The following is a 9,492-nucleotide window of genomic DNA, read 5'->3' on the forward strand; positions in this document are numbered from 1 at the left end:
TTAATTCTGCATACAAAATTATTAAGTACTCTTAAAATCAATAAGAATATTCCCACTGATGAATAAAATACTTGGGCAGGCACTCTGTAAAACACTGATAATTTGTTGAGGATCTCAAGAGATATTTAACTTTGATGGACTTTGAAAAAAGAAAATTAAATTTCTATGAGATAGTTACATTTTATTAATTTTTAAAAAATTAACCACTCTTGCAAAACATGAAGTAAAGGAAAGTCATAGAAGTTTTGTATGAATGCAAAATGTCACAGTCACTTGAAAAATATTTTTGTCACCTTCTTTAAGCATAAAGTTGCCACATGATCAGTTGATGACATTTCTGGATATTGATGTATGTACTGAAATAATATAGTGATTTAGATGTAAATATTTATAGAAGCTTTGTTTTCAATGAACAAAAAAAAAAGGAAAACAACTCATTTGTACTTGAATGGTGAAACATATAAAATATATTGCATCTATATAATGAAATACAATCTAGGAATACAAAGGAATTGATTGATGAAATGTGAACCAATATGTTTGAATTAAAATTGAAAGAAGCCAGAATCAGAAGGCTTCAAACTGTATAACTAAATTTATTTTGATCATAGGGAAAACCAGTACATTAGTGATAACATACTGTGGAGGGTATTGTCAATGAACAAACGTGAAGGGAGTTTTTCAGTGTTGGAAATGTACTATACCTTCATATAAGGTCACTGACTATGTTTATGAAGCTAAAATGGATAAATTTTATTAAATGAAAACCATATCTAATTCAAATGGAAAACTATCTATGCAATTATTTATGCTGGCATATAGCAAATAATTCTGTTTCTTCCAACTAATTGAAAGTTATTACTTATTTGACAAGAGAAATTAAGTTCCTTTTCCAAGATTATGTAGAAAATGAACTACTGAATGAGAAGTAAAATATTCCAGTCTTTCTAATAAATTTACTCTGGCATTTGTTTGAAACATTTGCAAATGTTGAGAGTCAAAACATTTTTTATTTGTTACTTGTCATTTCATTTTAAAAGTTGATACTTCTACATTATATTTTTAAAATATAAGTTAAGTTTATTCTTTAACTGATTACATAAAAACATTGTGCATATTTATGGGGCATTATATGATGTTTTGATATGTAAATATATATATATATATATATATATATATATATAATGTTTAAATCAGTTAAACTTATCTGCTGAAATATTAATCATTTATTTATAGTGAAAATATTTTTCTAGTACAAATATTATTAGTAGATATAGTATATATATTATTATTTTTAAGTCTTTTTATTCTAATATAAAATATATAATTTTTTTAGAGGGAGGGATAACCTGAAATAAATCAGAAAACATCTTCATATTAATCAATCTTTTCATGAACTTCAAATTTGTACTTAATGCCTTTCTCCTCCTGTACCTCAGAAAGAACACCTGGGTATTCTGGAAGAATTTTATATTTCTCCAAATCAATTTCTGAAAAAAAAAAAAGTGTCACTTTCAAATTCCTGCATGATCCTTGTCACAAACAGTTTAATATGGCCTAGTTGAATCATGGCTTCCTTATAAACAGAACTGCCTCCTACTATCCAAACTATGTCTATTTTACTTGCTAATTCTGGCTCCTCAGTAAGTTTTAAGGCATTGGTCAGACTTTTGGCAAGAAAATGAGCTCCTGAGTAAGTTCTTGGGGTTCTCTATTGAGAACTTTATTAATTCTGTCTTCAAAGGTCAATTATTCTCAGGAATAGAGAACCAGGTCTTTTGGTAGGTAGATTCTGTTTACCTTCTACTGAAGAGTTTGTGGTCATTTATCAGAAATACTTGAATTCATTCCTGAGCCAGGGCCAGGGCAGGTCCCAGTTCTTGCTAATGCCCATGTTTTGCGACATGGTGACAATGCAGTTTAGGGGACAATCGCTCCCAGATCACCTGCTATACCTGGATTCCATTTCTAATTATTATTTTTAAAAGGGTTCACAATTTACCTTTCATCTCTGAGGAGATGTTGAACTTGGATTCTTGAGCAGTGCTAGAACAGTTTAGATTTCAGGGACAATTGGAAATGAATGGAATGCATTTTGCTTTGTGGGATGGACAGGAGGCTTTGGGGAGTCAGACATAGAATGGCACAGGTTTTATTTGGAATAGTGCCTAGTTGCCCTGCCCCTAGTTGCCTAAGCCTTCATCCCTTGAAAAGTCTTGTCAGTTTCAGCTCACATGGCTGCAACTCCTGGTCAACCCACCCTTTGCAAAAGACTGAGAGAGAAAGAAATAAAGGAACTACAATAAAACTATCCAATAATCTAGCCTGGAGAATGATCTATGTGCTATTGAGAAGATTATCTATTCTGTAGTTGTGTGGATAATTCTACCGATGTTTGCTAGGTTCTTTAAGGTCTAGGCTGAAATTTACATCTGCTGGTAGTTTTCTGATTGGATGACCTGGACATTGATAAATGGGGGTTCTTAAAGTCCTCAAAAATCATTGCATCGGAGCCTCTGTCTATTTAGGTCTGTTAATATTTGCTTTACATATTTAGGTGCTCTAATTTGGAATAACATTTTTAGAACTGTTATTTCCTCTTAGGGAATTGACCCCTGTAGTAAGGTATAATGGGGTATTTATCTTTTTTTATTACTTTTGATTTAAATTTTATCTTAACTAATATAAATATGGCTATTCCTGCTTTCTTATGAATTCCATCCACTAAACTATTTTATTTCACTTTCATTTTTAGTTTATGAGTATCCTTAGAGTGCCGCAATCTAACTGGGCACAAATCACTGAGATGCTACAAAGCACTTGTATGTTCAAACAGGAAACTTTATTGCCTGAACTCCAACAGCACTCCACGCATACTCCCCGGGAACTCTCCTGAACGCTACCCACAGGGCTCCTCTCCTGCACACCACACACTAACCGGAACTCCCCACCAGAACTTCACCAACCACCGCGAACTTTCCAGCAATCCCCACGAAAGCTCCAAAGTAGCGGGCGCCCAGGTAGCAGGAACTTCCCTATTGACACAGCTTAATTTAATTATCATCATCTTAATGGCTGCCTCTCAACCATTACTTCTGGCAAAATGCCAGGGGCCATTCTGACTTAGCTGTGGCTCTCAACATTAGAGGTGAAATAAATTTTGGTGAGCAACATATATTTGGGCCTTTTAAAAAATATATTCAGTCGCTGTACATTTTTAATGGTTAGTTTAATTCATCACTTTTAATGTAATTATCAGTTGGTAATAGGTCTTACTATAGTCATTTTCTAAACTGTTTCTACTTTTGCGATCTTCCTTAGTAATTAAATCATTTACTCAAGTAGTGTATTGTGATTTCATCCTCATTATTTTTGCTTGTCTATTATATATTCAAGCTTTGGGGTTAACCCAAGGTTTACAAAAAACATCTTTTGATTATAACAAGCTGTTGTGAAATGATAGTAATGTAACTTTCTATAAGGACAAAAAAGATACCATAAAGAGAGGGAAAATGTTTTTGAAAAAAAAAAAAAAAACTACACTTGTACTCCATTCCTCCCCATATTTTATTTTCTGATGTCTCATTTTTGCATTTTTACATATTGCCTATCTCTTAACATATTTAGTTTATTATTTTTCATTTTTAAAAATTTTATTTTATTTTTGTATTGATTTTTAAAAAAAAATAAATGACAGTGGAATGCATTACAATTCTTATTACAAATATACAGCACAATTTTTCATATCTCTGGTTGTATATAAAGTATGTTGACATCAGTTTGTGTCTTCATATATGTACTTTGGATAATGATGTCTATCACATTCCACCATCCTTGCTAACCCCTGCCCTCTCCCTTTCCCACCCTCCCCTCTGCCCTATCTAGAATTCATGTATTCCTTCCATGCTTCCCCTCCCTACCCCACCATAAATCAGCCTCCTTATTTCAGAGAAAACATTCGGCATTTGTTTTTTTGGGGGGAATTAGCTAACTTCATTAGCATTATCTTCTCCAACTCCATCCATTTACCTACAAATACCATGATTTTATTCTCTTTTATTGCTGAGTAATATTCCATTGTGTATATATGCCACTTTTTTTATCCATTCATTAATCCACTGAAGAGCATCTAGGTTGGCTCCACAATTTAGCTATTGTGAATTGTGCTGATATAAACATTGATGTGGCTGTGTTACTGTAGTATGCTGTTTTTAAGTCTTTCAGGTATAGACCAAGGAGAGAGATACCTGGGTCAAACATTACATAAAATATTTCTAATATTGGAGTATTCTGAATTTTTCTCTGAAGTTACTATTACCAATTAATTTTATACCTTATGATTTTTTATTATTCATAAATGTCTTCTTTGAGTTTGAAGAACTTTCATTAGCATTCTTATAGGATAAGTTTATTGAATATACATTCTCTCAGCTCTTGTTTATCTAGGAATATTTTTTTTCTCTTCTTTATTTCTAAATGACAACTTTGCTGGGTACAGTGTTATTGGTTTTTATTCTTTTTTAATTTTTATTTTTTAGTTGTAGTTGGACACAATACCTTTATTTTATTTACTTTATGTGATGATGAGGATCTAACCCAGGGCCTCGCATGTGCTAGGCACAAACTCTACTACTGAGTCACAGCCCTTGTCCCTATTGGTTTTTATTCTATTTTATTTTCGCCTACAGTACTATGAAAATATCAAACTACTCTCTCATGACCTATAAGGTTTCTGTTGCAAAGTCTGCTACAAGTAAACTGGGACAATCTTAATAAGTATTTGCTTATTTCTTCTTGGTGCCTGGGGAATTTTTTCATTTTCTTTCACTTTTGTGTCTTTGATCATAACATATCTTGGAAAGATACATTGAAATAAATTGACAGGTGGCCTTTGACTTTTGATACTTGGCTATTCACAAACTTCTCTAGGGTTAGAAAATTAGAAAATTGTCTCATATTTTCTCCTTATTTTTTTTCTTTTCCTACATCTTTGACATTCTCAAATTCTTTAACCCTATAACCCAAATGTTTGGTCTTTGAATGCTGTTTTGAAGTTCCTGTAAGCTTTCTTCATTCTATTTCATTTTTGTTCACTTTTATCTTTTCTGTGTCTCTTCAAAAACCTGGTTTTTGAGGTTATAATGCATTCTTCTGTTGGATGTTTTTTGGTTATTGATTTTTTCTCTCATATTTAAAATTTCACTTAGTGTGTTCTTCAGCATTTCTGCTTGATTTTTTTTCAATTGCTTCCATCTTTGTTCTTTCCCTGTTAGAGTTCTAAATTTTTTATCCACATTCTGTTGAAGCATCTTGAGTTTCCTGAAAACATCTATTTTGAATTCTCTCATAGTTTATCCATATTGATGACCCAATGGTTAGTTTCTGGCACTTTGTTGTGATTGTTAGGTGAAATCATGGCTCCTCAAAAGGTTTTGCTACATATTGGGATGGGATAACATCAGGCTTTGGAGTTTTTAGACCAGTGTTCATAATCTGGCTTTGTTTGCAACTGTCTATAAAATTCTCAAAAGGCTTCCCTGACCCTATATGGGCTTTCTCTAAGACCATAGTAACTTCTACTCTTTCAGCACTACATGATGACCAAAATGCATGTTTACTGTGAGTCCTCTGTTATATTTTCTCTGAGCATTAAAAGCTGATTCACGTTCAATTTGTCCCAAATCTACAGTTGATGTGTTATTCAGCATAAACTAAGAAATAACTTCAGAGTAGCCCACCCCCAACATTCCTCTACTTGGGCCCAGTGTACGCCCATATACTTGTCTAGCACATGTGGTCAATGTACTGAGAGATCCTTCTTGGATTTTGCAGAATCATCATGGAGAAAGAAGTCCCCAGTTCCCATATTGCACCTATGACCACAAATAGTATCACAATTTATTGCAATGCTGAGTCACACTCTGAACCCACAGTTTGCCAAGATCAATATCTTGTGTGAGACAAAGACCTACACTTCTATGGTCTGCCTCCTGCTGAAGAGAACTCATGGCTCAAGTTCACTGCATTCAGTACAGATGGTGCTTGCTGGAATAGAAGACCATTAGACTACAGCCATGTGTCTCTACTGTGTATCTCCCTGGCCCCAGAAATGTTTCAGTCCTGGTTTTCATTCTTGGCATTAGTCCAAGAATGGAAATCATTAGGATCTGTCACATGTTAGGTTTCACCACTTGGCACTTTGTTCCATGTAAGTCTTATGTTTATGCTGTGTCCTACCCGAAGCAAACAGACTTGCTAAATGTTATGTTATCCAAGGTTAGGATAGAGCTGTTGAAGGCAGTATCTTAATTACCAAGGCTGATGTAACCTGGGTTACCACTGCTTCAAAGCCACAAAGACCTACTCATTTTCTGGGGTGCACCCAGGCAAATGCCACAACTGGAGGCAATAGAGGTTGAAACATATGTCTATCTCAGGGATCACATTTGTACTTGGTACCTGGGCTAATCTAGAGGCTTCATCTGTAAGAACTGGCTTTGGGATAGCTACCTGAACCAGGTTAGAGGACAAACGGTGAAACAGTGCATTCATGGGCTGCCAGGTGATGCTAAGAGTATAATGCCTTAGTCTCATAGTTAAAGCCCCTGTATAGTCTTGGGAAGGGGAATATGATCCAATCTCACACAAGGCTGGCAATGATATGAGCCAAAACTCAAGCACAACTCACTATAAATAAGTTTCTTTCTCATGCTTGGGTAGATCTGGAGTTTCCATTTCTGAACCCTGTTTTGAGTATAGACTTTGCTCCCTGTCTCATGTTGGGTATCAATTTACTGACCCTGATGTTGAGCTCCAACAGGAAGTCCTGGGCCAGTTTTTATAAGGTCCCCCCTCTGTCACTTTTTTTGGGGTGAGTAGGGGTAGAGTATTCATTTAGCCATCAGGCTAAAGTAGTTCTAACAGAACTGGGCTAGGGACATGGGTTGCAACACTCTTTCTACCTCTGGGTTTCACCGTGGTAGCCCTGGTTTTTAAGTCTATGACCTGAAATTAATTCATTCTCCCTTCCTCAAGTTTGAGGTACCTGGTTGGGGTTGCAGCTCAGCAGCTGACAGTTTTTGTCCCACATGTGGGAGGTCCTGGGTTTGATCCTTAATATTCCAAAAAACCAATCAACCAATAAAAATCAAAAACAACAACAAAAAATTTCAAAGTAGAAGGAATCACTCTTCAGACTCTTTGCAGTTAGGGTAAACTTCTGCCTTCTTCAATGTGTCTTTCTTATTATTCTATTAAAACTGGCACTATGGTTCTTTTACTGGCTTCCTTCAAATTTGTGAAGGTGGTTTGGTACATGAAGTGATTCAAATTTGTTATCTCTATGGGGAGTTGTCTTCTATAGGATATTATTCAGCTCCCACAGTGCTCTACCTCCAAATAGTTTTTAGTTTCTTAAAAATTAATCATGGTTAACTAAATACTAAAAATTTGTTTTTGTAAAATATCCCAATAAAAATACCTCTTGTTTTTGAGAATAACGATTTTTAATCTTCATTGAATAAGTTTAAAATACTTATGGAATTTAAATGAATATTTTAGATTACACAGCTTCAATTTATTTAAAACAAAACCAGAGTATAGGACCAATTAGACCTTTTTAAAAGTGACTTTGTTACCACACTATTGGTAGGAAGGAATCAGGCTCCTTTGACTCTGGCCCTGAGGATGATAGAGTAGTTAGGTCCTCCAAACTCTTTTTCTGAGTGTGAAGGGCTTCTATGGGAAAGGAAGGCAGCAGAGAAGGTGCTGCTGGCTTTGGGGTCCTCATCAATGTTAAAGAGGGTGTGTGCCTTACCACAATAGATTTGGACCTCCTGTGCTTAGTTACTAAGGAACAGTGTCACAAAAACTATCTGAGTTCTGTGAAGCTAAAGGCAGATTTTCTTGTAAATGGTCTTAGAACATATGATGACCCTGAGAATGGAAGACAAGAGTTTATGTTGGTAGAACAGAGCTAGAGACAGACCATGGGTGTAAGATGCCATCAAGAGGGTTTAATACAGATTTTGAATTATTTACATTTGCTTACAATTTTTAAAGGAAACAATATAGCAAATTTCTTAATAAACTTACCATGTTTCCAATCATTGCTAGTAACAGGCAAATAATACTTCTTAAGTGGTGAACTTTGCTAAGGATTTTGAATTTTATCCTAAAGTGAATAGAAAGGCATACTTGTATATTAACTAGGTTCACAAACTGATAAGATCTGTAACTGATAGAGTGAAGAATGACTTTTGGCATGAAAATGTAAGTTGTGGGGGTTGATTATTGCAGATGGTGGTAGCATTGATTAGTGAATGGCAAAAAGGTAAAGGAAACCAGGACAACTATCATACATCTATATTTTTAGAAAACCCTAAATTATAGGTCACTGAAATGAAAACATAAAGCCTGATTACAGACCTTCACTCTACAAAACTTAGTGTAAACTGCTAACAATCACATCTATTAGTAATAGCTCCCAGTTGTACCAATGAGTAATGACAAAAACAGAGTATAATATTTGTTCATATAAATCTTCCAATATTCTTGCCTCTAGCTTTCATGTGTCTGACAAGTAGGACTTTCTGTCTTATCTAGAATATTTTTTCTAAAATATTTTTGAAAATCCACAGAATGCATTTATTATATGACTTTTCACCAAGCAATATGATTTGGGGATTCTGGCAAGTGGTATATATTTCTTAATATTGGTTTCACTGACTTTGCACCTCACAGACATTTCAATCTTCTAATGCTGCTGTCCATACCACTTGCCAGTATCCTCCATAATGGTGAGTTCAGAATTCACATGTCAGTGTCTATACTGCTACACATTTTTTTAACATGTAGTTAGCAGTGAAATACAATATCTGACAAGTCGTGGGGAATACGTTTTAGTTACTTTTCAACTGGAAAGTAAGTAAAACAAACCCACTGTTTTATTCTTTACAAGTAATGGAATAACTACATTTCAATGTCTTTTTAATTCTAAAATCAGTAATAAATAAAGGGTTAATTTAGGTTTACTCTTGTTCCATTGAATTTTCTAATCTTTAATAGTCAGCAGTTGTAGTCAAGAAAGGATTAACTGATAAAGGAGAAATAATACAAACTATAAAATGAAATTTTAGACTTTCCCTCAGAAAGTAAGTTCATGAAATTCATCACCATTGGATGGAAACTTATTTCAGAATTGGTCAAATAAATATTTTCTGGCCCAAAGTGAATGATCTAAAATGTAATCATGAAACTAGATATGAAATTGAATTATTAATAAATACATAATCAAAATTATAACAATATTTTTCACTTGATAAAAATAAGGTTTATATCAAAAGAACATTAATACAAATACTAGTAAAGGGTCAAGTGTAATACTTTCAATTTCAAAAGCTAGAAAACTATATTTAATACCACACTAATTTTCCAGTTAGGCCAATTTTTTGTTTTTAACTCATTGGGAAAGAATTTCCAGAATTTAGTGTC

The 9,492-nt window shown here is 34.1% G+C and overlaps 1 pseudogene; it reads right to left on the minus strand.

The window, feature by feature from the left end:
* Window positions 1-1,350: 1,350 nt before the first annotated feature.
* LOC124108127 (dihydrofolate reductase-like) lies at window positions 1,351-6,594 on the minus strand (annotated as a pseudogene).
* Between the last annotated feature and the right edge of the window lie 2,898 nt (window positions 6,595-9,492).

The sequence above is a fragment of the Marmota monax genome, unplaced genomic scaffold (genome assembly GCF_021218885.2).
Source record: "Marmota monax isolate L192 unplaced genomic scaffold, Marmota_monax_Labrador192_F-V1.1 WCK01_AAM20220418_F8-fsc00049, whole genome shotgun sequence".
In the NCBI taxonomy this organism is placed as follows: domain Eukaryota; kingdom Metazoa; phylum Chordata; class Mammalia; order Rodentia; family Sciuridae; genus Marmota; species Marmota monax.